The sequence below is a fragment of the Perognathus longimembris genome, chromosome 6 (assembly GCF_023159225.1).
Source record: "Perognathus longimembris pacificus isolate PPM17 chromosome 6, ASM2315922v1, whole genome shotgun sequence".
NCBI classification, from domain to species: domain Eukaryota; kingdom Metazoa; phylum Chordata; class Mammalia; order Rodentia; family Heteromyidae; genus Perognathus; species Perognathus longimembris.
Genome location: NC_063166.1, coordinates 74,707,184 through 74,734,747, shown reverse-complemented (window position 1 = coordinate 74,734,747; position 27,564 = coordinate 74,707,184). Strand labels below are relative to the sequence as shown.

Sequence of the window (27,564 nt, the reverse complement as noted above, 5' to 3'; positions counted from 1 at the left end):
TTCTGGGCTCTGACTGGGAATACATGTATATATGCAATTTACATTCTGATTTTTCACTTTAAATAAACCATTCACTAGAAGTACTTTTATTTCATATACACATGAAGGAATGAAGGCTCAATATTTTAAAACTTTTTGTACAGAAATTGGCTAATGGCACAGTTAAAATTTGTACTCAGGTTGTCTGATGCTAATGGCCTTGACCGTTAGTCACACCATGATGGATCCATGGGAAGGTGAGTGCCATTAGCATGACAGGCAGACCTGGGGCTGCTGCATTGGGATGAGGGGTGGGGCTCAGAAGAGTAGGAAACATGGCCTTCCAAGAGAAAAGGAGGCACTGGTAGCTTCCGGGAGTGAGAGGGAGTGAAGAACCTATCAATACAACTACGTGGAACAGAATGCAAACTATAGCACATCACTTCTTCTTTGCTGGGATATATGTGCTGCTAAGAGCCATTAACCTGTGCCACATTATGCAGTAAAAAAAAAACAAACACAAAAAAAACAAAAAAACCCCAACAAACTACAGGGTTACCTACCAGACACCAGTGGTTTACACATCTCTAATTCTAGCTACTTAGGAGGAGGCTGAGAACTGGAGAATCAAAGTTGGAAGCCAGCCCTGGCAGAAAAGTCATCTCCAAAATAATCAGCAAAAAAGAGCTAGATTGGAGGTGTGGCTCAAGTGATAGGGCACCAGGCAACAACTGCAGGGCTTCTGAGGAAAAAATAGGGCTGGAGTAACCTGTATGTCATCATTGTCACCTTAGAAATAAAAAAGAATCTAGTATAATGTGATGGTACAATTGTACACATGTTAAATGGCTAAGAAATATAAAAGTTACTTAGTACATTTGGTTGTCTTGAGAAGGGTCTTAAGTGTGCTTGTGGGAGTCAGGAAGGTTGCAGCCTACATGTTGTCCAGAAGGACTCAAAGAAGGTGGTTAGGAAGATGTAACCACCAGGCACCAACGGGTTTGGCTCCTAGCCCCTGGCATGTCCTGAGGGCAATATGTTGGAGCGATGTGTTCTGTGTGTGACTCAGTGCACTGGGTAGAGTTTTCTGCTCTCCAGTTTCCCATGCACGAAATCCTGCACAAGGAAGTGCAGGATTTGCATTATGCTTAAATCAGTCCCTCAGAGAGGACTTGTTTTGGAACAAATTTAAGTGTTGTGGCAATAGTGTGACTCTGTAAACATGGTCTCTCAGCAGGGTTTCAGGTAGGAGAGTGATTTTTCCATGCTCAAACTACTCCTTGGAAGGTTATTGAACTACTTTCATAAACGGAGATGCCATTTTCTCTGTTATTCACAAAACAGGCCTTTGGTAAAACTCCTCATCCTGGAACCAGATTATGGGGTTTACTATTTTGAAAGGACATAAGGGTAGGTTATTAAACCTGGTAATACCTTATCTCATCTTTGCAGTGCAATAGTCATCTATAAAAATAATTGATTTGATCTTGCTGATGAGTCCTCTCTCCTTCCACAGGGTAAATGTAAGGGTTTTCAGGGGTGTTTGATCTTTATAAATGATATTCAAAGTACTTTAGCAGCCCCTGTGGACTTCTTGCTGATGAGCATATAATACATTTAGAAATTCAATCGCAAGATGATTGTCTCAATAAAAATTCACAATCTATTGCAGACAGTTGCCACAACTGTGTAATGGAGATTTTACATGTTGAAAACACAATAGTCTATCACTATAAAAATTATGAGCTAGCATGCCACTTGCGGTATTATATTTCAAGACATGTTGGTGTATAAGTAAAATCTTGAATAACCCACATTCTACAAAATGTATCATCAAGAAAATAATCTTCTTGGGGCTGGGAATATGGCCTAGTGGCAAGAGTGTTTGACTCATATACATGAAGCCCTGGGTTCAATTCCCCAGCACCATATATATAGAAAACGGCCAGAAGTGGTGCTATGGCTCAAGTGGCAGAGTGCTAGCCTTGAGCCAAAAGAAGCCAGGGACAGTGCTCAGGCCCTGAGTCCAAAACCCAGGACTGGCAAAAAAAAAGAAAAGAAAAGAATCTTCTTTCTCTCATTGCCACTGACAGTAGAATGTTCTTTTCTTTGTAATTAATTTTTAAGAGCATTTCAGGGCCGATGCTCATTTGTGAATGCTCTTTATTGGTGTTAGTAGTCTGTGTTTTCTCCTCTTTCCCTATTCTATTATTAATCACACTGGAAATGTACTCATTATTTTGCAAAATAGAAAAATGAGAGATTGTGAGGTGGGGAAGATATAATTTCTGCCCAGAGGGATTTAGAGGCTGGTTAAAGATTCCAACAAAACAGCAGAAGAGGTAAAACATACACATGAAGTCGAGTATTGCAATAGCATATGTCACAGAGGAAAACAAGATCAGCATGCAAAGAACAATGCTCCTGGAATTATCTAGAACAGAGGGTTCTCAAAGCCCACTGGCCAGCAGCATTTGTGTTGCTACTCCCAAATTCACGTGGTGAAGCATAAACTTCCGTGTGGTAGTAATAATAGGTAGGTAGAGCTTTGGGAATGTGATTAGGTCATAGGTGGAATTTGTAACTCTGAAAAAGATACCCCCAAGGGACAGTATGGTTGTTGACACCTGTGATCCCAGCTGCACAGGAGGCAGAGGTAGGAGAGTCACAGTCTAAGGCAGTACTGGGTTAAACAAAACAAAACAAAACATGAGGCACGAGACTTTATTTGAAAAATAACTAATGTGGATAAAGGGATAGGTGCAAGAATCAAGTACTTGAGGGCCTGACGAGTAAGCTCAAGGCCCTGAGCTCAGTGCCAAAAGGAGACACAGAGAGACAGAGAGAGAGACCTCGGAAAGTTCCCTGGCTTTATCCATGAGAGGTCGCAGCAAGAAGATGATTCTGTGAACCAGGGACTGGGTGTTTACCAGATACCCAGTTGGTTGGCATGTAGCTAGTTAGGACTTTCTAGTCTTTGGAATGATAGGAAATCCATTTCTGCTGTGGTATTCTATGCTAGCTGCCCAAAGGAATTAATACAAGTATCCTTTAGGAACTTGTCAGAAATTCTGTCAGTGAGGGCTCAAGCTATGCTCTTGGAGACCTCTGAGGGATACCGAGGCACCTCCCAATATACACACTGGCATGCCCCCTTGATGGTATACCTATTTTATAACTTGATATTTTTGCAGCTCTGAAAGGCAGATGGGAAAAAGACTGAGACAGGATTACCAGGTCAAGGTCTCACATCCTTGAAGTGCGTATAGCTAAAGCTCAGGACTAAAGGCACCCCTCACTATATGGTATTGTGAAATTTTGGCCCTGGGAGATTATCATTATTATTATTATTTTGCTCACAAGTGTCCTTCTCAGAGTAGCAATGGATGATAGCTGTAGAGATAAGAATAAACCAATTGGATGTCTCCATCCCTCCTATGAAACAAACATGGACTTGGTGCCTTCTTTAGTCTAGGTCCTGGACTAGAATGAGTGAGAACTGAGGCCAGGAGCAGGCAGAGGCTTGCCAGTAGTAAGTTCAAAGCTCAAGTATGCCTCAAGTAGATCCCAGGACAACAATTCAGCAAGAGCAAGTGGGGTTGTATTTTACTTCTGCCATGTCTGACAAAAGTCACTGACCGGGTAGGTCCTTGGGGCATGAGGTAGAGGATCCGGCTCTTAAGGGGGTGGTATCAATTCTTCTTATTGATCACAGAGCATCCCATATGAACAACTGGAATTCAGAGAGAGCCAGTTACACTGGAACCTACATAGACTGTCACAGAAGTCCAGGGACTTGCGGATGGGAGAACACAGTCTAAGCTGACAGACACCTCAGGATCTGGTTTAGATGATTGAGAATTGAGCAGTGGAACTGTTTTCTGAGATGGGGAAGATAAAGGATGGGCAAAGGAGTCCATTCTGGTTTGAGTGTTGTATTTGAAATGAAGATGAACAGCAGGCAATGGAAATATGAAAAGCTGGAGCTCAGGCTACCCCAGCAGAACTTTGGTTCGTGAGAACTACCTGATTTCATCTGGACTTTAGGATCAAAAGGACTTCTTACTACGGAGAAAAAGCAATTTAGTTCTGTCTTCATACTGTTCTCTTGAAATGCTCCATTCATTCCTTATTCATTATTTTCTTCCTCTTCTTCATTCTAATCATTCATCATCTTGCCTGAGATATAGGCCTGAGGGCAAAGGCAATAATGTATATCAAAGTGTTTTGAAAAGCTCAAAATGCTCTTTAGATGCCTATAATGAAACAAACCATTATTTGTTGCTGCCTGCATTATGGCTGTTATGATTATGAGTCATTATATTAAAATAAGAAGGCTTGCTTGTCTGTTTCTCAGGATGGGTGGGGATGTAGTAGGTAACCTTTTGCTTTTCTTGGTTTGTTTATCTGTTGCTGGTGTGTTTGTTTTGCTCTGCTTAGGGATCCGATTATAATCATTATCCCAGGGGATAATCTTGCTGCAGAGAATATGCTGTTCATAGTGTAGTCTGGACTTGGAGATTTTCTTGTCTAGAACATTAGATGGTTTTGATTATCCCATTCCCAGCAGCAGGTAGCCAGGGAGTGATAGGCGCTTGGTCCTGGGAATGCTGTGTGGTCCTCACCCAAATCACCATGAATTCTGATTTGGATGGAAAAGCCAGGTTCTCCATGCAGACCATTGTAACAGCTGGAACTCTGGAGGGCTAGTGGTTTCTCTAGCCATTATCAGCATGGTTAACGTAAAACTAGAGAGGGGACCATAGGCAGAGAATGTTTGTTAGATTCTGAAGAGTAGGGGCAGTATCTGGTAGCATCAACTATTATCTATTCGTGATGGGAAGAACAATGACCTTGAGAATGGTTGCCAGGGTCAGTACTGGGGAAGGCAAGTAGAGAGGTATTAGCAGAACTCTTAGAGACAATAATAGATAGGCAACATGCTGATTCAACTGGTCTGGAATCTGTTTAGCAGGCATCCCTTTTGATGTCATCTGACACCCAGAACATGGTCCCTCACCTCACCGTCACCCCAACTCTGCCTCCGTGGGGGTCCTATGGATTCTAGTTTTGCTGCCTGGGTGCATTTCTCCTCATCTCAAAAACAAGTCTTCAACCTACAGTTGCCTTTCTCTGAAGACCTTAAAACTTGTTTTTTTTGGCCAGTCCTGGGCCTTGGTCTCAGGGCCTGAGCACTGTCCCTGGCTTCTTCCCGCTCAAGGCTAGCACTCTGCTACCTGAGCCACAGCGCCCCTTCTGGCCGTTTTCCATATATGTGGTGCTGGGGAATCGAACCGAGAGCTTCATGTGTAGGAAGCAAGCACTCTTGCCACTAGGCCATATTCCCAGCCCTTAAAACTTCTTTCTTTCTCTGAATTCCTGCTTGAACCAGACCCCAGGCAGTTCTCTTCCTGTTTCTCACTACACCATCACACATCAACACACCCACCAAGGGACTGCTCCTCCCCCCAGGGCTTGATTGGCCCCTGGAAATCAAAGACACCCTTGTCTGGAAGCTTCCTTCATCATGGCCTGGCAGAGTTCCAATTCTGTACCTAAGAACCACCCCGGTATCACCAGAGTTGCCACCTCTGCTGCTGACTTCTGTCCCCTTCACCTGAGAGCTGATGGCACCTTATGTTTTATTCACATATGTATGGGTTTCTATTTGAAGTGATACCTGTCTCTTTTCTCCAGAGGGATTTGAAAAAAAGGAGAAATTCAAATTGCCAAGCTCAGTGAGGTGAGAGCAGTCATTAGAATTTACTGAAAGGGCCATGGGCTTTAGAGATGAAGAGAATCGGACTCTTATTTGCTAGCTGGATGATCTGTGGGTGGGTAATATCACCTTAATTTCTTGGTGCCTCAGTTTCTTTTTCTTCCAGTTAAGGGGGACTAAGTATGGAGATTAGGAAGCTGCCATATGATAAGTTGTATGCTTAGCAGAGAATTCAGAACCTAGAAGCCCTTTAATGAACATTGCTTAGAAAAAAACTTCATATCTGGAAAGAGGGTGTCCAAATTTAAAGCAATTCCCTCCCCTGTTGCATTAGAGAGTCCCTGGGGGGGGGGATTTGAGATCTGTGCAGAAAGGATGGGATGTTTATGGCTGTGCTGTGGGGCAGATGAGATATTGGTATTTATGGCTGTGCAAGTGTCCTGTGGTCTGTGATGTGTAGCTAAGAAGGTAACTGACGATGGAAGGGTTCTAATGAGATGGAGGGGAATTTTCTTTTAGTCATTCTGCCTCTAGACCAGACAAAAGAACAATACATGCTAATCAGACCCTTCACTCTTCATGGTCAAATACAGTGCAAATGGGGAGCAAGTCCTGAGCTCTTGCAGTGGTGAGGGTGCTTGTTAGCATCTGAGATGGTCTCTGTGCTCTCTAAACTGCCGGCATGAAAAAGCAGAGCAAGAGAGAGATAAAGAAGTCATTGAGAGTCACCAAGGCCACATCACTGGTTCCATGAGGGTTGCTTCCTCCTCCTCCTCCCCCTCCTCCTCTTCCTCCTCCCCCCTCCTCCTCCCCCTCCCCCTCCTCCCCCTCCTCCCCCCCTCCTCCCCCTCCTTCCCCTCCCCCTCCTCCCCCTCTTCCCCCTCCTCTCCCTTCCCCCTCCCCCTCCCCCTCCTCCTCATTTAAGATTTGGCTGGCCCAGAACATCACTCAACTCTCAGAGCTTTGACCTAGAATCAAACAAAACTTTCTCGTCAATGGAGGCAGTATAAGTAAGACATCCAGGTCTCATCTTGGCTCCACTATGGTTCAACCACAATGCTCCAGGAATCCCAAGGGAGCCTAGCAATATTAGTTAATAAAAACCATCCTGCCATCCCATCCAGAATGGAGTGTTATCAACAGGAGAAGCTAAAGACCAAAGGAGGAATCTCCCAGAGAGACCAGGAAGATCTCCTTTGTGTACTTTTTCCCCCTAATACTCAGAAGAAGACTCCTGGGAGAGCAGTGAGCTCAGACTCATGGGCAGTACAGGAGGACTGTGACCGCTGCTTCCTTCAAAAAACCTGGACACTGTCTCTGCCCACCCCTGCCTGCTTTCTCTACCACTCCACACTCCTTTCTTATGACTATGGGGGAAAGAGCAGGAATGAAGAAGGGGGAAGCCTGCTCTTATTTTATTTTGTTCTGGAGCCTCTGTGTGAACCAAGAGGTGTCTGTGGATCAGCAAGTACCTGCTGGGCCATGAGACGTTCTTGTTCTCTTCTCCCTAACATCTCTCCATTCCTCCCATACATTCCATGTCTACGAAGGATTACCCACTCCATCTTTCAGGCAGTGAAAGAGGCTGGCAAAAGGCAAGGCCTTCAATCTGAAGTCTCTCATTAAATTTACAATTTCAAAGACTTTCTCTGCATAGCCACAGTATCTCCTTATTGTCTGAGTGGACTGTGGTGCCGGATGAAGTGTGAGCATCTGTTCATGTCGGTCTTGACAGTTTCTGGGGGGAAAACCCACAAAACAGCCGGGAAGGCCTTACTGCTTCTTGTAAAAGGTGGCAGAATTAAATTGTTTATTTGTCCCAGTACTGAGGCTTGAAGTCAGGACCTGGCACTGTCTCTTACTTTTTTCCCCCCTTTGGCTCAAGGCTAGTGCTCTACCTCAGCTCCACTTCTGGCTTTTTGGTGGTTAACCGGAGATAAGAGTCTCATAGACTTTCCTGCCTAGGCTGGCTTTGAACTGTGATCCTCAGATCTTAGCCACCTGGGTAGCCAGAATTACTGGGTGAGATCACTGTTACCTGATAAATTGCTTATCCTTCTTGGGTATGAAACCTTAGGTAAAATTCCCAAACAACAAGATGAGCCTTATTAAGTAATCTCTTATATTTAGATTTTTCTGTCATCTCATTCTCCCTAGAGAGCCAGGGGCCCCAAAGAGTAGATCAACATATACTTAGCCTGTCCGAACCTAGGAGATTGAGATTTGAACAAACCATGAGCCAGGAAGAAGCATTAATAAAAATAAAAGTACTGTTTGCTTACTGATCAAGCAAACTTGATTTTTTTTTAAAAAAGGAATACTTTAAAATGATGGTTAACAACTCCTATAGCTACAAAAAACTTGACATGACAAAATAACCAAATGAATAATTATATTAATAAGAGCAACAGCTATCAATGTAGCTATAAGATTTTAAATATCCTAGTTTTAAGTATCTTTAAGATACTTAAAAGAATTTATGTAGGAACTTTGTCTGGAGGTCAGTGGCTTAGCTTGGGGATTGATCCCTTACTGTTATGGATACAAAGCTCCCCCAATTTCTAATAGGAACCCTGGAATTCAATGTCATGAGCAAAGCACAATGCACCACAACCAAGTGAAGTTTTATCCCAGGAATGTGCTGATGAAAAATCCAAAATATTAGGGAAAAAAAAACTATTGGTATAATGCCTTTCATTAGTAGGTTAAGGGATCAAAACCATTTGATTCTCTCAGGAGAGGTTGAAAAGTAATTTAAAAAATTCACCCTTCATTACTGATCAGAATTCTTAGTCAGCGAGCAGTGGAGAGGCCCTTTTCTATTTCAAGCAGAAAATGTTCTTAGAGCTTGAAATCCTAAGAGAAAAAAAAACTGAACAAAAAATAAAGAAAGAAAGTAGAATAAACTGTTAGAACTACTAACAGATTTCAGTACCACGATCAGACACAAACAGGCACAAAGCAAATAAACAAAAATCAATAGTTATACACTAGTAATAACCATTATAAAATATAATAAAATGTATCATATCCTCAAATACAATTAAAATACAAATACTTAGGAGTAAACTAAGAAATGCACACAATCTCCAGGAAAATACACACACACACACACACACACACACACACACACACTCCAAAATGTTTATTGAGGACAATAAAACAAGACTAGAATAAATGGAGCAATATATCACGTGGTTGGATTAACAAATTTAATACTGTGAAGATTTCAGTTCTCCCCAAATTAATTTATGGGTTTAATATAATTGCAATCAAAATCCTAATAGGATTCTTTCTTGAAACTTGACAAAGAGATTTAAAAATTGATTTGAAAGAATATACACGGGGAAATAGTCAAGACCACTTAGAAAAAGTAGCCGGAAGAAGAATTCTCTGTAAGAAATCAGCATTTATAATCATCATAATAATTAAAGCCTGGAAAAGAAATATAGTACATGGAGAAACCGGTTATTTTTCAATTTATATAAATGGTATGTGATTAATCCATAATACAAATAATTTAGAAAAATGAGTTCATTGCATATATATCATGATAGGGTACATAAATTGTGGTTAGACTTAGTATTTAAGTTGAAAGTAGAAGAAAATAAAGGAAAGATTGTTCTCTTGTTGGGAGGGACTCTCAGCTCCTGAAGGTCATCCTTGAGGTCATGTTTTGCAAATTTCACTGTGTGAAAATAGAAGAAAAATGAATGTGGAAACACTTCTTCCAGTCCATACTAACAATAACTGAAAATTGACTGAGTAAAACCAGGGACAAAATTGCAAGGAGATTCAGGGAGGTGAGCCTATGACCAAATGAAGAATAAAGGATAAATATCCATAAAGAGAAAAGAGTGGTAACATCAAAATGGAATCACATGGATGAAGAAAGAGGGCTGAGATTTTCAGTTATAAAGACGTAATTGCCAAATGAAATATGAATAGTGACAGCCTAGTAAAAGATGTCTGATGCCACAAATGATCAAATATACTCAATAATAGCCTTGCAGTATATTGTTTTAATAGATTGTAATTAGCATTGGCAAAGGAGAACCAAAGCAGGCTTCACCACAATTTCTGCAGGTGAGTTAACTGGCACTGAATATTGACAGGACGATTTGCTCATTTTTTTTTCTAACAATATAATCAGAGCCCTTAAAAAGAGTTTATACAGGCAGGTCATCACTGAATTATTTATGAGGGCAAAAAAAAATCTTTGAAATCACTTCAATGTACCAACAGTAGCAGTACATTCAGATCTTGGTATGTGTGCCCAGTAGAATGCTAGGCTGGCTCTGCAGGCCGTAATTTCATAGGTTATCTAAATAGCATGAGCCAGTGTTCACATGCTTTAAAAAAAAACACCAAAAACCCAAACCCTGCATATGTCTTTACAAAACGGCATCTGTAATTGCTGTTTCCATTTTGTGAACTACAAACACACAGTCTATGTATAAGCTAGGACAAGTGAGAATCATATACCAGAGCGCAGCTTCCCTTTGCACCCCCCTATCCTGGAACTAGAGACTAGCAGACCACAGGGGACTCCCATTCATGACTGGGTGCTCTGGATTCTGGTTCCTCCATACCCAGCCCCCCAACAGACCTGAGCTCCCTTCTCTACCACTCCCCTGAAGCTCTGTGAACACAGACTCTTTTCTTCTGTAGCAAACCTCTTTAGTGGTATGCAAGCAAGAATTGTATTGTACTTAGCTCAGGCAACAACTGGAAATCCTTCCTCAGAGGGCTTTCAACAGGTAGGAATTGAATATTATTTTTTCTTCCCCCTCTCTCTCAGATCAGCTCAAGTGTAGCAAAATCTCACTCAAGTTTGCAGAGCTGATAACTTTCTCCAAGCTCTATTCCCAGGCTCCTCTTTGCATATTATTTTCACTGACATGAATATGAATGAAGTTGGAGTATAAGGGGAGGTCTGAGATCAAAGCTTCCTTGTTGGTGGTGGTGGTGGTGGCCATGGGGGTTGAACTCCAGGCACTATCCCTGAGCTCTTGAGCTCAAGGCTAGCGCTCTACCACTTCCAGCTACACCTGCACTTCCTGTTTTCTGGTGGTTAATTGGAGATAAAGTCTCATAGACTTTTCTGCCCAGGCAGGCTTTGAACTGTGATTATCAGACCTCATCCTTCTGTGTAGCTAGGATTACAGGCATGAGCCACCCGTACCCAACAAAGCCTTTCTTATAAAGGGGATAATATTCCTTAAAAATGTACTTATCCTATCTACACTGTATTTGAGCATATACAGATACAAACATGCATGCATACATATGTACATACATACCAGATCTGTCCATCTGTCTAGCTCTATCATCTATCTATCTACCTACCTACCTATCATCCCACCCATTCATCCATCTCTCTCTCTCTCTCTCTCTCTCTCTCTCTCACACACACACACACACACACACACACGCATGCATGCATGCACACACACTGGTGCACACACTCAGGTTTTTGAGCTTTTGGATCATTGTAAGTGTTTTTTTCCTTGTTTTGCTCTACTGCATAAAATTTATCCAATTTGAAAGTAATTTTCTTCTCTTAGAGTCAAATGTGGATGCAAAATAACATTATCAATTGTAAAACACTCTGTTTAAATGTGAGAGGTTATTTTTATTGCAGTTGGCACCTCTTTGGTATTTTGGGAAGCTACAGGAACAGTTGTGTATCGTGGAACCCTGGGATATAAAACTAGCTCACAGTTCAGGGTTGAGATGCGGCAAGATACATCCGACCATGCGGTTCACTTCCAGATTCATCTGAGTTTGAACCCAAATTCTGTCATGAGGACGCTGGGCAGCCAGTGGCAGTTTGCTTAACCTCTCTGTAGTGGTTCCCCTATGTGTTCAGTGGGGACAACACTGAATTCTTTGCTAGGTAGAAATGAATGTCATCAATGTTCGTGTTCATGATGAATGCTCAGACTTACCTCCCTGCATCTCCCTGTAACCTGTGACCCAGTGGGTAGGTTCACCATCCCTATCGCCAGCAGAGACCTTCATTACTTTGCTCCAAAGCATTTAAGGTTGGAGCACACAGAATCTGACTCCAGAATACTGCTCCAAGCCGCACCTGCTACATACTTCTGACTGCCTGGGGCAATTCAGTCTTAGTAGATGGCTCCCAGAGCTTTAGAACCCCAAAGACTTTGTCTGAACCCAAGACCCCTTACCCTAAGCTGCTATGAGTCAAGTCAGCAAGGGTAGAAAGTAGCCACTTGCAGCATTGACAAAGGGGTCTGATGGATACCCCAGCCAATCAATGCAGCCTCAGCTGAAATGATTTCAGGGGCAGAGGAATTCTGCCAGTGTTTTCCCTGTAGCAAGCCATCCTGGAACTCAGATGCCTCCCACCTCAGCCTTCACATTAAGAAAGAGCTGTTGAGAAGAACAGCCAGGCTCCATGAAGACAGGAAATGGCGGTGCCTGCCTGCCAAGAAAGAGGGCGGCCAGGGTGTCTGTGCTTGGGTCACCATTGTGTTGACTCACAGGTTCCTAAGATGGGGCAGAGCTGGGGAGCAGGGGGGAATCCAGTAGACAGTGGGGATCCAACCACTCTTGCAGACTTATGTTTCTGATTTTTCCAGAACCTTCTGAGTTCCAGCACCCTGTGTTTGCAGCAAAGAGTCTAAGCAGGGTCTTTGTAGGGAACCTACGACTTAACGGGCAGTTCCCCCGCTCTTTCACAGGGGTCGCTGAGGCTCTGTGGAGCTCAGTGTTCTTCCCTAGAATCGCCTCACTCCTCACTCTCTGACGCCTCCCCTGTGTCTGTTCACTGCAACAAGTTTCTGTGTGCACTGAATCATGGATTACCCCGCAGGGTTGGGGGAAAGGGGGGGGGGGCTGCGGAATGGTGGAGGAGGCAGGAAGTTCTGATTAATTGAATGAGGCTTTCTTTTTTTTTTATTTGAAGGTTAAGCGGCAAATCCATTTAAACTTGACCCAGACTATTTTATATAGGTTGGTATATGAACTAAACACAGTAAAATTGAACCCACAGGAATATCCCCAAGAAGGGAAGAAGTCAATAGTGTGACCCTTAATTGTCCTTTACAGTCAGTTCTCAGCAGCTGACTGCCCCCACCTCCCACCCCCCACCCCCAGGCTTGTGATCAAAACCAGGGCTGCCTGAGAAATCCAAAGGCTGCCCCAGGCACTAGAGGACTAGACTGCTGTCTTGAATGCAGTAGACTGGACACCCCCTGAGGACAGAGCTATGTGTCTGGCTGTGTAGCTGGCAGTGCGAAGAACAGACCAATGTCCACAGTAGGCATTATTAATCAAGATAGCAATGTTCTGGGCTTTTCTTCCTCTAGCATTGCTATTAGCATTAATTCATTGTAGAAGGAAGTTTCATTTTGATATGTCCATGTATGTGTACACTGTACCTTGGACAGACCCAGCCTCTTTCTCCTTCATTTCCCCTCTCCTCTTCCTATACCAAAGCTTTCTTGTCCTATGTTCACACAGATACGGCAAGTATTTTGACCATATTCACTCTTCTTCATCCTCTCACTCCTCCCCGTCCGTTCCCACTAGGACCTATACCTGCAAACAAGATCTACCATTTGTTTTTGGAAGTGTATACACTCAAAAAAGTTTCATCATGGGGTTTCACACACGCCAATTCAGTATTTTAATCAGACAGATGCTTTTTCTTGCTCTCACTTTCCTCATGCCTCCCTATTCCCTGTGATACAAGTTTTCAGAGTTTCATTATGCCATCTCTGTTAATAGGCCCTATGTATTTAGGTCTAACATCCACATACAAGAGAAAAGATGCAACCGTTATCCTTCAAAACACAGCTTGCTTTCCTTAAAAGGATGATCCACCATTTCTCTTCCAACCTCTACAAATGACAGAATTCTATTCTTTTTTTCCCCCCTGGGGGAATTTCAAGATAAGGACATGCCTCTCCTGTGGCACACAGAATGCCTTTGCAACATGGCACTTATTTCTGGCCACCAAGTTTCAAAGATACTGAATAAAAAAATATTACCTAGGTGATGGGCCCTGGAGGGGTTGGGGTGTGAAGTTCTGCCATAGAAGTAGGCTGAGGATGCTGATTAAGACCTTTCCTTGCAAAATAAGAGCCTCTGGTGCCTGGAGCTATTCAGATCTGCTGTTTACAGAGGCCAAGGTATCTCACAGGTATTGTGGTGTTGATGGGGGAAGAATGTTACCTTCTTTTGGAAACACTAAAGAAGAATATGAAAAAATCACCCATATACTCTCCACCACTTGGACATAACCTCTCCAAATAATAGTGTAATTCTTCCCATTATGGTTTCATTTTTCTACTTTATTCATCATTAAAAAAATACAGATGTGTGTATATCCTTGAACAAAATTGACATAAATCCACACTGTCGTGCATAACTTGTTTGAAACAATATATGGTAATTTCTCATGTATTTACCTAGTTTCTCTCCAGTAAATGCAAGGATACATTGAATAACTCTAGGTGCCAAGGATGGAACTTGGTATTAAGGCAGGTAGTATGATGGGTAGAAGTGGTATTGGCTAATATGGGGCCTGAGGATCAACAGGAGAACATATGTTACATTTAGTGTAGCTAAAAGTTTCCATGACTTCTGAAGTTAGTGTTTGTAAATTTACATTTCCACTAATATTTACTTGACACACCAGAGTCAATACCCATGCATACTTTCCCTGTCGTCCACACATACCACGTTGTCGTTCACAAGGTCTCAGCAGAGATCCTGTTTGAGCTCTCCCTTGCACAAGGGTCCTTTTGGTGGTTTATTTACTTCCATGGTTTTCCCATGTTGATGCTTTCTGTTGGTGAGTCTGTTGTTCAAAGTGGCTCAAGTATAGGGATGAAATGGGACATGCTGTCCTTAGCAGGGTGGGCCATGTCACTAACCAAAAGCATAGGAGTGGCCCTTAAGCTGTCCTTAGGCCTATATGAGGCTGCGAGGCTGTGAGTTCATGGTGAACGAATCCACAACATCCATTAAACAAGATGTCGGTAGGCAGAAACACACACAAAACAATTATGCCGCAGTCAGTTGACTAAAGTATTGTAACCATAAGCTCACAGGAATCTAACCTTGTATTTCCTTTAGGACGACTTTGTAGAACATTGCTATGAATAACAAGACTTGATCACAAGTCTAAATAAATTAGTAAGAAGGGATGTTGAGGGATAGAGACAGACATTTGGGCTCTTTGGCTTTCAATATTTAAAACTGTTAAAAGGTCATTCTCCAGAAACAAGTAAAATGAGAATGACTGTTAAAGAGACCCAGAAATGAATGTGATTTTATTCAACTCATCAATGAACAAATGTGTTATAACCAGAAGAGTGGGAAACCCAAAGATCAGAGCCATTGATATACATCAGGAATGTTAAGAAGAATATGCAAATGCAATAGAATCTGGCTTTTTAATTTGGGATGTTCCCTTCCCTCCCCCGCCCCTCCCCCCAGACAAAATCACATGCAAGTCTATAGACAAGCATTGTTCTGCATGACCACCAATTATCTTCCACCTCGGGGGTGGCGAAAGAGCTTCCATAAAACCACAATCGGATAACAAAGAAGCATGCATTATAGACAATACATGTTTTCAAGTGAAGTACTGATTTTTATTTTTGCCCCCCCACAAAGCCATTGTAATAAATGTGATCAAATGTGACCAAATGTGGAAGATAAGGTACACTACTACCTTGAGGATGGATTGTAAAGGCAGAGTCTGAACATGGAGTCAGGAGAACCACCCTGAAACTTGGTGCCTTCAGGTCTACAGCATCACACTGAGCCAGGTGCTAGTGGGTGGTTCACACCTGTAATCCACATTACTCAGGAGGCTGAACTCTGAGGATAGAGATTTGAAACCAGCTCAGGCAGGGATGTCCATACAAACTCTTAATCTCAGATTAACTAACAAAAACTCAGAAATGGCGATGTGGGCCAAAATGATAGAGTAATGGCCTTGAGTGAAAAAGTTGAGTGAAAGATTGAGGCCCTGAATTCAAGCCCCAGTACTAGATCACACACACACACACACACACACACACACACACACACACACACACACAATCACATTGAGTTCTTCCCTAAAGTGTCCTCCTTGCATTCAGCATGGCAGGCACAGGTGACTTGGCATGAGCAACTACTAAGGAACGTAGGTAGGCATAACCCAGAGTTACATTGATTGCTTAAATGGGGGGGGGGGACAGGAAGTCAAAATATTGTTTTTGTCTTAATATGCTGCTATATATATGCATATATTGCAGACTTTTCATTAATTTTGATTTCTAAACATTTAGGTTTTTTCTAAGATAGTTTAACAATTATGATGAATAACCTAATAGATATTAACATATGTGTACCTACCTCAAAGCTCCTCCTAGGGTAAATTCTTAGAACTGTCATGGCTGGGTGAGTGAGAGTTCTTCAGAAATTCTGTCAACTTACACCCTGCCCTCCGCTGTACCTGAGCATCTCTGTTTATTTGGACAGGCCCACGGGTAGCTATTAGGAGCCTACATTCTCTCTTTATACTTCTCTGTGTTTCTGAGATAATAAGTCGGCAAACAAGTGTTTTGGTGTTTGGAGCTGATAATCAATGGCTTTTATTTCTTATCATTACTTACAAGTCACAGCCCCCAGTACTTGGAGCAGAATCAATTCTCTTTCTTGTTGGCATTAAACACATGTCAAATATTTGCAGGGTCTTATCTTTCCTTTAGCCTTGGCTTAGGCAGGCTCTGAATTTTGACGTTTCCCCTCCCATCTTCGGCTCTCTATTTCCCTAACAGCATCCCTTTCTTGCCTCAGCTTTGCTTTCTCTCCAGGCAGGACCATAGCTCTAGCAGAAACTCATCTTACTTAGGCCACCAATGGGGGGAATTTCCACCTGTCCCTGCCTAAGGGACACATGCCAGAACTGTTTTCAAACTAAAAGCTCCATCTAGGTATTGGAAGAATTGTTTCTAGGAGCCCATATCAATTTCTTACCTTGCACACGATGATGGTTTTCGGGCTGTGTCCTCCACCGCGTCCTACAAACCCTGTGTAGATGGTTTCCCTTTTACCATGGTTTCAGGCAAGACACATTTCCATCTCTTCTGACACCCAAGCCTACACACCTAATGACTTCTCCTATCTGCCATAGGTCTACTTCAGCCTTACAGATTGATAGCCAAATGGGGTTGACTTCTTTTTGATGAAGAGTCTCCTGCTTGCCCCATTTGGAAATTTGGGAAGGAACAGAATTTCTTCTGCTCCCTCCCCGTCTTCCTCCCTCCCAGGCTGTCCCTTCTTCTGAGTTACTCTCCCACCATAGATATGGCCTGAGGGGTCTTTCCTGCCACAATTGATTTGACTCTCGGTTTTTAATCTCATTACCAACTTTGGTCTTACCAGGTCTATGAGACCGGACAAATCTCTAAGACAGATGAATATTTTCTTTTCACTAGACTCTGTTGTATTAAACAAACAATCAAACAAACAAACAAACAAAAACCTTTGATTTTGCTGCTTCTTTGTCTTTCTGTGTATGGTCTATTTCAGTCGGCCTTCACAGCCTGGGAGGGACTTTCACAGATGACCACAACCACATCAAAGCAGTGAGATATTACTGCATTCACTGTATTGTCAGGCTGAAGCAGTATTGAGTATACATCCTTTCTTAAATGTCAGTGACAGTGATATTCATGCCCCGCCCTCAGGGGGCTTGGGAAAACATCAAGATATTCTGGGGGAAGTCTGACCCTCCCACTTCAAGCTGTCACCTCACCATTTAATCGGCTGTGTGAGACCTAGAGCAAGATATGGGGCTTCTCTTGGCTTTATCTACAAGTTTGGGGTGGGTGATCCTCTCACTGGGCTGTTATGAGGCCCAAGGGAGTAGAGATACACAGAAAGTTTACGCATGTAGTCACTCGGAGCTCCTGGAGCCTGATCTGTGCCCCTGCCCCAGGAAGGATGGAGATTCTGCAGGTGTGATGGTGAATGAGTACCTTGGGCTTCGTACCCTCTGGAGAGATGCATTCTGGGCTTGCCCTATACCATCTCCATGGAAACCTGGGAGCATGAACAGCTTCGTGCTTTCAGGGAATGTACTCCTAGGAGAAGCAGCCCCAGGGTAGAGCATGGATTCTTCTCAGTTGTAGCAGGGTTGCTCTCTTCTTTCGCTGCAGTTTTCTGCGATTCCAGCCTTGAGACCCCTGCCTACCTCAGTATCTGCCTGGAATCACATTTTGTTTCCTCTATTATCATGTTCCTTGCACTATGAAGTAGAAAGGGCTTTTTTTTTTTTTCCAGTCCTGGGGCTCCACAGCGCCACTTCTGGCCATTTTCTGTATATGTGGTGCTGGGGAATTGAACCCAGGGCTTCATGTATACGAGGTAAGCACTCTTTGCCACTAGGCCATATCCCCAGCCAGAACAGTCTTGTTTTGTTTTATTTTTGTTGCCAGTCCTGGGGCATGGACTCAGGGCCTGAGCACTGTCCTTGGCTTCTTTTTTGCTCAAGGCTAGCACTCTACCACTTGAGCCACAGCGCCACTTCCGGCTTTTTTCTATATATGTGGTGCTGAGGAATCGAATCCCGGGCTTCATGTATACAAGGCGAGCACTTTAGCACTAGGCCATATTCCCAGCCCCAGAAAGGGCTTTTAATTTTTCTTTTTTATGTGCCAGGTCTAGGGCTTGAACTTAGAGTCTGGGTGCTGTCCCTGAACTATTTTTGCTCAAGGTAGTGCTCTACCACTTAGAGCCACAGCTTCACTTCTGGCTGATTTTGGAAGTTAGTTGGAGATAAGTGTCTCATAGACTTTCCTTCCTAGGCTGGTTTTGAACCACAATTCTCAGATCTCAGCTTCCTGAGTATCTAGGACTACAAGTGTGAGCCACTGGCACCTGGCCTTCAAAAGCATTCAAAGCTTTGGAAGGCAGCATAAGGGCTCAAAAATATGTTAGGAAAACTGTGTAACTGAAGCCAAAAGCATTTAATTCCCTGAAATAGATTCAATATATGTGCATTTGTGTGTGTACAAATATAAATTTAAAATGTATGTATATTTCAAATTACTATCTCGAAAATTTTACTTCGTGTGACAAATAAACATTAAGTTAGTTTCCTCACAGAATGAGAATTCTCAAAGGAGCAAAAGGAGCAGAGAAATCATAAGCCATTGATAAATAATTTTGTTATTGGGATCCAAATAATAAAGGAAAGCAAACTTGATCTTTTACAAATTTCAAAATGCTATCAGGAGCCAGTGGCTCATGCCTATAATCCTAGCTACTCAGGGGGCTAAGATCTGAGGATTGGGGTTTGAAGTCGACGTGGGCAGGAAAGTCCATGAGACACTTAACTTCAATTAGCCACCAATGGGGTGGGGACCTGACTATGCTTTGCACCCCCATCCCCCTCTACCTTGGTCACCCCTCCCACACACCATCTTACTGCCTCTTGCCCTGTCTTTTGCATCTGCTGATTGTAGGGCTTTCTAACTCTTGCTTTTTCCTATTGTCTAATTCTGTGATTATTGAGGGCACTCCCAAACGCGTTCTAACCCTACAAAACTGAGCATGTTTAGACCTTATCGACTTTCTAGGACCCCCTCCCCCCGACCCCAGCACAGAGCACAGGACTTGTACATACCGTGTGGGCTCTCAGTGGTCCCAGTTGGGGAGCTGTCACTGGCAAGGGGATTGCTGAGGTGCTCCCGACGATCATTGAGGTCCACAGGCACCCGGAACTGAAGGACACGCTGTGCAAAAAAATCTGTGCGAGGTGATATGACAGAAAGATTGGGGAAGTGACAAAGGCCTTGGGAAGTAAGCAGGGCCTTAACTTGGTCTTCTAGCCCAAACACCTTAAGCACTAAAGTCCCTTATTGCCTTGACAGCAGAGAAGACAGGGTCATAGTGGGCAGGATTGGTTCTGACAGCCCTGAATGGGGATTTTAGGGCCCTGGGAACTGTGAATGGAAGGGACGCTGATGTCATAAGAGGAAGAAAGGAAGCCAGCCTGTGTGTATGTGTGTGTATATTTTTTTTTTTAAGCACAGTGTGGATGTGGTCTGACCATGCAAATGGCAATGTGGATTCAGAGAAGATAATTTCTCCTGAAGGAATTTCTCCAAGTATTCTAGTTTAATGGGTCATTTTCTTTTGTCATGAGAATAGAATAGAATCAGAATATATGGCAAGCACTTTACCTTCAGTCTCTAATTACCTATTAATAACAACTGGGAAATTATACCATCTTGTTTTAAAGATAAATATCGCAGGGGAAGCAGCACTTGTTCAAGGTCACCAGGGTGCTGCATAGCAAACCCCAGGGGGGGACCCTGAAGGCTCACGCTGCTGCTGTTGCCCTTGGATCGCACCAGTGGTGCTTTGGGAAAGGAGATTGCTCTTTGGAGCTTGGAAAGCACATCAGGACTGGATTCGCAGGGGTTAGATCCCAGGCCTGCTCCGGGGTCTTTTCTCTGAATGACTGTTACCCTAGCAATTTGAACATTGGATTCCTCATCTGTAAAATTGGAGTAAAAAATGACAGCTTTTATAGACTTGTGGCAGGGGCTTCACAGATAATAATTTATATTATATCATAGTTTATGTTTATAATTGTGGTGCCAAATCTAGCATAGTTGTCAGTGAGTTGAAGGGATGCACATGTCAATTGAGTATCATGTTAGGAGTCAGTATAGTGTGCCCATACTTTTGTGGTCATTCCATGGTCTTAGGGAGCAAACCCAGGGAATTGCATAGACTACAGCAGCCTGCTACCACTGTTATACCCTAGCACTGCCTAGACTTTCTCAGATCTGGTTCTGGCAAGCAGTAAAGTTTGGCCATATTGGTTAATGGTATATGATCCAGTTAAATTTTTCTGCTGTGACATGCTGCTTCATCCCTTTCAGAGTTGCTTTCTGTGAAAGCATTTGCTCTCTCCTCACACCGTAACACACATGGAAGCCAGTTTCCTTATTCAGAGGTCTGTTGCTTAGAGAGCTGGTTATAACTCTTTCCACATACATGAGCCAGATCATGCTGCTCATAAAAGGACCCGTATGAAAAGAGTATGGAGAGTGTAGCCTTTATTTTCTTTTAGAAGCCTTCCTGGGGAAGTGGCTATCTGCACACTTCCTCAAAACTCCAGCATCACTGGGGTTTCTTGATTGTGTTTCTTTTTTCACTGGGAGTACATGAGGCCCTATTGTATATGCTCCGAGTTCTTGTCATTCTTGGCCACAGCAGCCGAGATGACTGTTTCCTGCACTGTAGTTGTTTTCCCTGAGAAGCTCAAAACCTTGGAAGGAAATTGGTTTCTCTCTTCTGCCTTATCTTTGCATACATATTCTCAGGGATGTCAGAACAGCACCGGAGATGACCTCTGCTTATTGTCCCTGCAGAACCCAGAGACAAATGCAAGCAGCAGCGAATGAAGGCATGGTTGTGTGTGTGCCTGCATGCGGAGTCGAGTCCTGCATCTTCCCCAGCCTTTGTGCCATAGCTGCTTGCCTCTGTGATGGTGATGGCTAGACTGAGTCCAACCCCTGACCCGACGCGACCCACTCCTCTGCAGCTATTCGCTTTCATGATTGATGGAGATGGCACATGTAGTTTTTAAACTCAAATGATCCTGAGGAGTTTAGGGGGATGGAGTGTGTGTGTGTGTGTGTGTGTGTGTGTGTGTGTGTGTGTGTGTGTGTGTGTGTGTGTGTGTGAGAGAGAGATATTAAGGGAAGGTGGCGGACACTACCTTATTAATGTATCTAGCAGCTCATTGTATAAAAGGCTCAGTGGTCAGATGTTGTGAGGAAGGTAATGGACAAGATATTAGGCAGTGTTGGTTTTGACCCACTGAATTCCAATGGCCCTGGTTCTATTGTGTTTCCTTAGGCAAGTGTCTTCATTCCACAGTGTTTCTTTATCTTCTGGAAAAAATTAAGCCAAGTGGACAAGACACAGCTAGTTTGCCTAAGCAATATATTTCCTGACTCTTACTTACCAAGATTGTATTTTATTCCAGCAAGGATATGAATAGCTGCTCAAAGACTATGGCCCCCACCATTAGCCCTAGCCCCTTACAGCTGGGTTTGGTCACGTGACTATGTTTTAGCCAATGAGACGTAAAGCAGAGTAGTAGGCAGGGCTTCTGGGCGACCTCTTTCTGCAGGGGGGTGATAGTGAAATTCCTTTGCTGCCCTTCTTCCCTTCTCCCTGTCTGGTTAATGTAGATCTGAAGTGATTAAGTCTTGCCTGCATCCAGCAGCAGCAGCAGCGGAGCGCTGATTGGCTCTGTGCATGGACTCTGTAGTTTTATGCAAACACAAAGAGGCTTTCTTTTTTCTTTCTTTTTTTTGTCAGTCATGGGGTTTGAACTAGGGTCCTGGGCAATGTCCCTGAGATCTTTTACTCAAGGCTAGTGCTCTTAACACGTTGAGCTACAGTGCCTCTTCTGGTTTTTGAATGGTTAATTGGAAAGTCTCCCAGGGACTTTCCTGCCTGGTCTGGCTGCAAACTACGATCCTCAGATGTCAGCCTCTTGAGCATCTAGGAGTACAGGCATGAGCCTTCAGCTCCTGGCTGAAGTTTTTAAACTAACTCAGCTGGATTGTTTCCCAAAGTCAGAGGGATGTGGGAACACAGTATGTATGTCTACTCTCAATCATTAAACAAACGTGCTATGATAGGAAGCATCTATTCACTATCTCCTGGACTCTGTAGGGACTGTCATGCAGTCTCAAGGAAATAGGAATTCATCATCTTATCCAGAAATGCTGATCAAAGAGGAGAATAAGTGTTCTGCCTGGCCGAGGAGGCAGGCACCCCCCATCCCCCATTCACGAAGGACCCCAGGTCTGCTATTTGATTCTTGCTAGCTTCAATATGGCTGCCAATAACCCAGCAAATTAAACAAGATACCCCGAGGCCCAAAGGCTCTGGGAGACGACCGTAAAAACCCCAGGCCGCCTCACAGTGCACGCTATTTTCATTTCCCTAGAGCATCAGGGGCCAGTGTCCCTTGCTAGACTCAGAAAACAACCACTGAAGGGCCACATCCAGCCACCATGCGCTGTGTGTTCTGAGATGCCTCATTGCTCAGGGCCCAGTCATTCCATGAGAAGCTTATTTCAGAGGAAAAAAAAAAAACCACAAAAACCTCCTATCTTTGTTATTACTTAATGATTTCTTTTTACCCTGACCACTTCAGATGTGATTTGTAGCATCTTATGGGGGGGAAAAAAAAAGAAAGAGCGAAGCCTGGAGAGCCAGACATGGTGCTTAGATCTAAAATCTGGGAGGAACTGGTCACTGGAGCCTTGGTTTTAATGAGCCTCAGACAGTTTCACAGAGGCCATTCTCGTTAGTGGGTCTATGGAGCGGGTCCAGGTGCGCATCCTCCATACTCTTGTCTCTCCACCCTTCTGCCTCCCATCCTTGCCTTTGCGAGGTGCCAAGGGTGGAATGTTAAAGCATCTAGTCTGCATGGGCAGATGAGGTTAGGAGGCGGGGTGATCAGACAGAGGAGGTGTGGGGCATCCTGGAAGTTTGGCTTGTGTATGCCTGGGACTCAGGGGAACTCACAAATTGAAAGGATTCGTCTATTAGCTGTCACAGCTGGGCTTCTCAGCAAGGGTGAGTTGCTGAGAAATCGAGCCTGAAATCCACAGTAGGAGCAGGTCAAGGGGGGACTCTGAGCTGTTGGCTATCCCAGAGCATAACATGGGAAGGGGCCACTTATGTACCTCATCCATTCATTCATTCGTTCATGCATTCAGTGACTGTTCTGTGACAGGTACTGTTCTGGGAGATTTAGGGAGTGACATTTTCCCTTGTGTCCTGGTATAGCACATAGTCTCATCATAAGAGAGGCGAAAATACTTATCTGTGAACACTGTACAAGCATACAAATCACTCTCTTCGTCTCAGAGCCCTAGAAACAGTGTTTGAGATAGGGGTACAGGTGTATGCCGTGTGTTGAGAGAGGGCTGATGTGGAAGGGGCTGGGTCAGTATGGGGTCAGGGCAAGCTAACCTTTGTCCCAATCCACAAGCAACAGGCTCCAGAAACCAGAGCAAGGCTTGATGTTGTAACACGGGAAAATACCGTGTCTGTGCTGTGCCTCAGGAGGCAGCAGCATGGGTTACCACTGAGCCTGCAGACTGGGGTTAATGTGGCTGAGAAACTGCTCAATTTGGATGAATGTAAATCCTGACTTAGGACATCTGGTTATCACGGAAGACACTACAGTGGTAGTGCAGGTCAGCCGATGTCTTCCCTAAAGGACTCCTAGTGAATGAATAACTTTGGGTCTCGCAGAAGGCTCTGCTGCTGCTGTTCCGGCAGGAAGGAAGGCATGGGCAACCCAGAAGCACTGGGTGTAGCTGTGTTCTTGTGTGTATCTTACCCACAAAAGCAAGTGGAGGGCTAAGTGTTGACCCATCAGTCATAAAGCAAAGTGGAGAGGGGGACACAAGAAGGGGCCACTTGCATAGCCTATGTCAGCTGACCATTGGTTTCTGGGGACAGGAGACTCCCTTTAACTGAAGGGCATTTCCTGGGGGAAGGAGTCATGTGATTTCTTACTTGTTAGGCATCCATCCAAGCTGCTGGGAGATGGATATAGAAGCCCCTCAAGGGGAAGCTAGGACACATATAATAGCATCTACTACCATTCATAATTCTTACTGTGGGCTCACCTGGGCCAGGCCTAGTGTTAGGTGCTTCTCATATGTTTTATTTTTTTTCTATTTAATTCTCAAAGCATCTTCATGAGGAAAGTAATTCAAGCATCTTGAACACCTTTTTGTCAAATCTACTTGTTTTGTTAACTTAGTTATCAGTTATGAAACTATCCTCCTCCCCAACACCCATACTTATACACAATACATCTGAAACATATGTAGGGTTTCACCAAGTGGTAGTCATGTGATTTTGCTGTCCAATGACTTTGCTTTACTTCCCGAGACCTCAGTGACCCAATCTTTCTTTGTTCTGGCTGTTCCTCTTTGCTCTGACCCCCTCACACAGATTTTCTTCTAAATAATAAGCCCATCCCTCTGCATCTTATTTTGAATTCTTGCAAAGGCAGATCTTGACCTGAGTGTAGATTATCTCCTTAAAAAGTGATCCTATAGAGCATAGTAAAGAAAGGAATGGAGGAGAAAAGGAAAGGAATAAAGAGATAGGAATAAGTATATACCCCATTGTAGACTCTGTTGGACACATGTCTTAGAGTCTTCTCCCTCCCCACTCCTCCCTCCCAGAACCTGACTAGATGAGGGCTGCATCCCATTAGTTCTCTAACTATAGTCAAGTGTCCCTCTTCCAGATGGCCTCTCTAGCCTGGGCAGAGTGATTCATGCATTCAGCCTTCCCGTGGCCTCCAGGTTATGGGTAGGGACCTGACAGCTTTTTTCGCTTGTACTTTCTTGACTATGAAGTTTGTAGAGTCAAGGAATAGTTTCCTCTTTGCCAGTTTTACAGAGCAGTAGACTCTGCTTCACAAATCCCATGTCTAAGGAGGTGTTATGGGATTGTTTATGTGGGGTATGGACTACGGGTACCACTGCGTGAGTCTTCACTCCTGTTACACATGTTAAAGTTGTTACAAGTATCAAGTGAGAAAACATGTATAAAGACTTCTGTTGAACTCTGGGCAAGACTGTTACATGAACTCAACAAATGTCACCCTTATTGTTTTCGAGGTTGTTGGTTATTTTCAACATCCTATTACTGTCTTGTTAGTTTCGATGGGGGCATTTCTATCCCAAATTAACAAATGAATCACATGACTAAAGCGTGTTAATACCTGTTCCCAGGGCACAAAACGAGTAAGGGCCGCAGCCTTCTCTACAAGTTGATCAAATTTAGAAAGTCGACCGTCACTGCTAGAATGTGAGGTTAGAGGGTAGAAAGTTCTGGTTATGAGTCCAAACTTAAGGCCCTCCTGCTGCATCCACCAAATCTTAATTTTTCCGAACAGGAGTTTAATAGGTGTGGGGGTCCATTCTGAATGGCAGCTCTGTAGAGACGGAGGCCATTTGACACTTATTTGGAACTCCTCCACCCCCTGCCAAGCTGAAGTCCAAGACAAGTCTAGACCTGGTCTGAGCAGGCAGCCATGCTAGTGTGGACAGTCTGGTCACGGAGCTGGATTTTCTCACCTTGTGGACCCTTAGATCATCTAAGGCAAGTCCATCTACACTCAGCCCTTTCAGCCCCCCTGTGGTTCCTCGCAGTCTTGTGAGTCCTCTTGGAAAAGAGGGAGCTCAAAGATAGGTTGAGCAGTCAATCTGAGGTCCCGTGTTATGGAGGCAGAGCTCTGATGGAACCTGCACCCTTTTGGGCTACCAGGTATTCCCTGGGTCTGACAATGAGGATCATCCATCACGAATGCCTCATTTAAGCAACTGGAAAAGTTTTGCCCACTGGACAGAGTTGCCTTCAGCCTTTCTCTGGCTGCCACTAAAGCAGAAGTACATTTGTCATGTGTGTTGGAACTTCGGTTTTTTTGTTTTTTGGTTTTTTTCAGGGAAGTTTTTACCCCAAATGCAACAGATACTTTCATGGATAACTGGGTAAATGATTTCTAGATAGGAGCTGAGGAGAGAGGGAGCAGGGAAGATGCATAGAGTGGCTATCAAAGCCAGTACAGACTTAAAATCTCTCAGACTAGCTTGCCCCCCTCCACTTGCTTGCTGCTGCTTTTTTTTTTTTTTTGCCAGTCCTGAGGCTTGAACTCAGGGCCTGAGCACTGTCCCTGGCTTCTTTTTGCTCAAGGTTAGCACTCTACCACTTGAGCCACAGCGCCACTTCTGGCCATTTTCTATATATGTGGTGCTGAGGAATTGATTTCAGGGCTTCATGTATGTGAGGCGAGCACTGTACCACTAGGTCATATTCTCAGCCCTGCTTGCTGCTTCTTGATTGGCAACTCTACTGTGTTCTGTATTCTTTTTTTTTTTTTTTTTTTTTTTTTGGCCAGTCCTGGGCCTTGGACTCAGGGCCTGAGCACTGTCCCTGGCTTCCTTTTGCTCAAGGCTAGCACTCTGCCACTTGAGCCACAGCGCCACTTCTGGCCATTTTCTGTATATGTGGTGCTGGGGAATCGAACCCAGGGCCTCATGTATAGGAGGCAAGCACTCTTGCCACTAGGCCATATCCCCAGCCCCTCTATTGTGGTCTGGGTAGATCTCAGTTCACAGGGGGAAAGCCCTTCACATGTGCTTGAGGGCAGATGGGTATAGTCCATTTGGAAGGAACCTGGGTTATTGATTCCAAGACTTTAAAATGGTTCATTCACTCTAATCTAATACAGGGGAAATGATCCTGAGGATCAATTCATACCAAGGGGGGAAAGTTATATGCAGGGCAATTTAGGATTGCAAAAATTGAAAGCAATCTAAATGGCTAAAAAGTATGCTAATGATTCTGTAAATCCTGGTACATCCACTTAGTGGAATATTATGCAGCCATTAAAATGGTAATTATAGATGCTATTGAGTAACATGAGAAATAGTTTCACTAGGATGGCAAATAAACCACCAAACATACATCATGATTAAAAGCATGTAAAGATGTGTCTGTGTTGTCATAAGTGATGTGGCTCCAGTTGTGACCCCACTTTCTAGCCAGAGAGAGGATGCTTTCCAACTAGAAAGAAAAACAGGATGAACCCAGACTTGGCTGGCATCAGTTAAGTGTTGTGAAGACTGCAGGTTTTTAATTTCTTGAGCCATTCTTTTCCCAATGCATGTGGCAAAACTTGTGTCAGATGGAATTAAAGAAGTTTCTAACTTATTGTTTGCTTGGGTCTTTTTATTTGCATTTGTATTTAGGTTATCTTTGTT

At 43.7% G+C, this 27,564-nt stretch overlaps 1 protein-coding gene across 1 annotated transcript in view; it reads left to right on the top strand.

Moving 5' to 3' along the window:
• Positions 1-27,564, top strand: part of Ptprt (protein tyrosine phosphatase receptor type T) — a 688,872-nt gene that overhangs the window by 152,727 nt on the left and 508,581 nt on the right. The gene's annotated exons all lie outside the window — the stretch shown is intronic.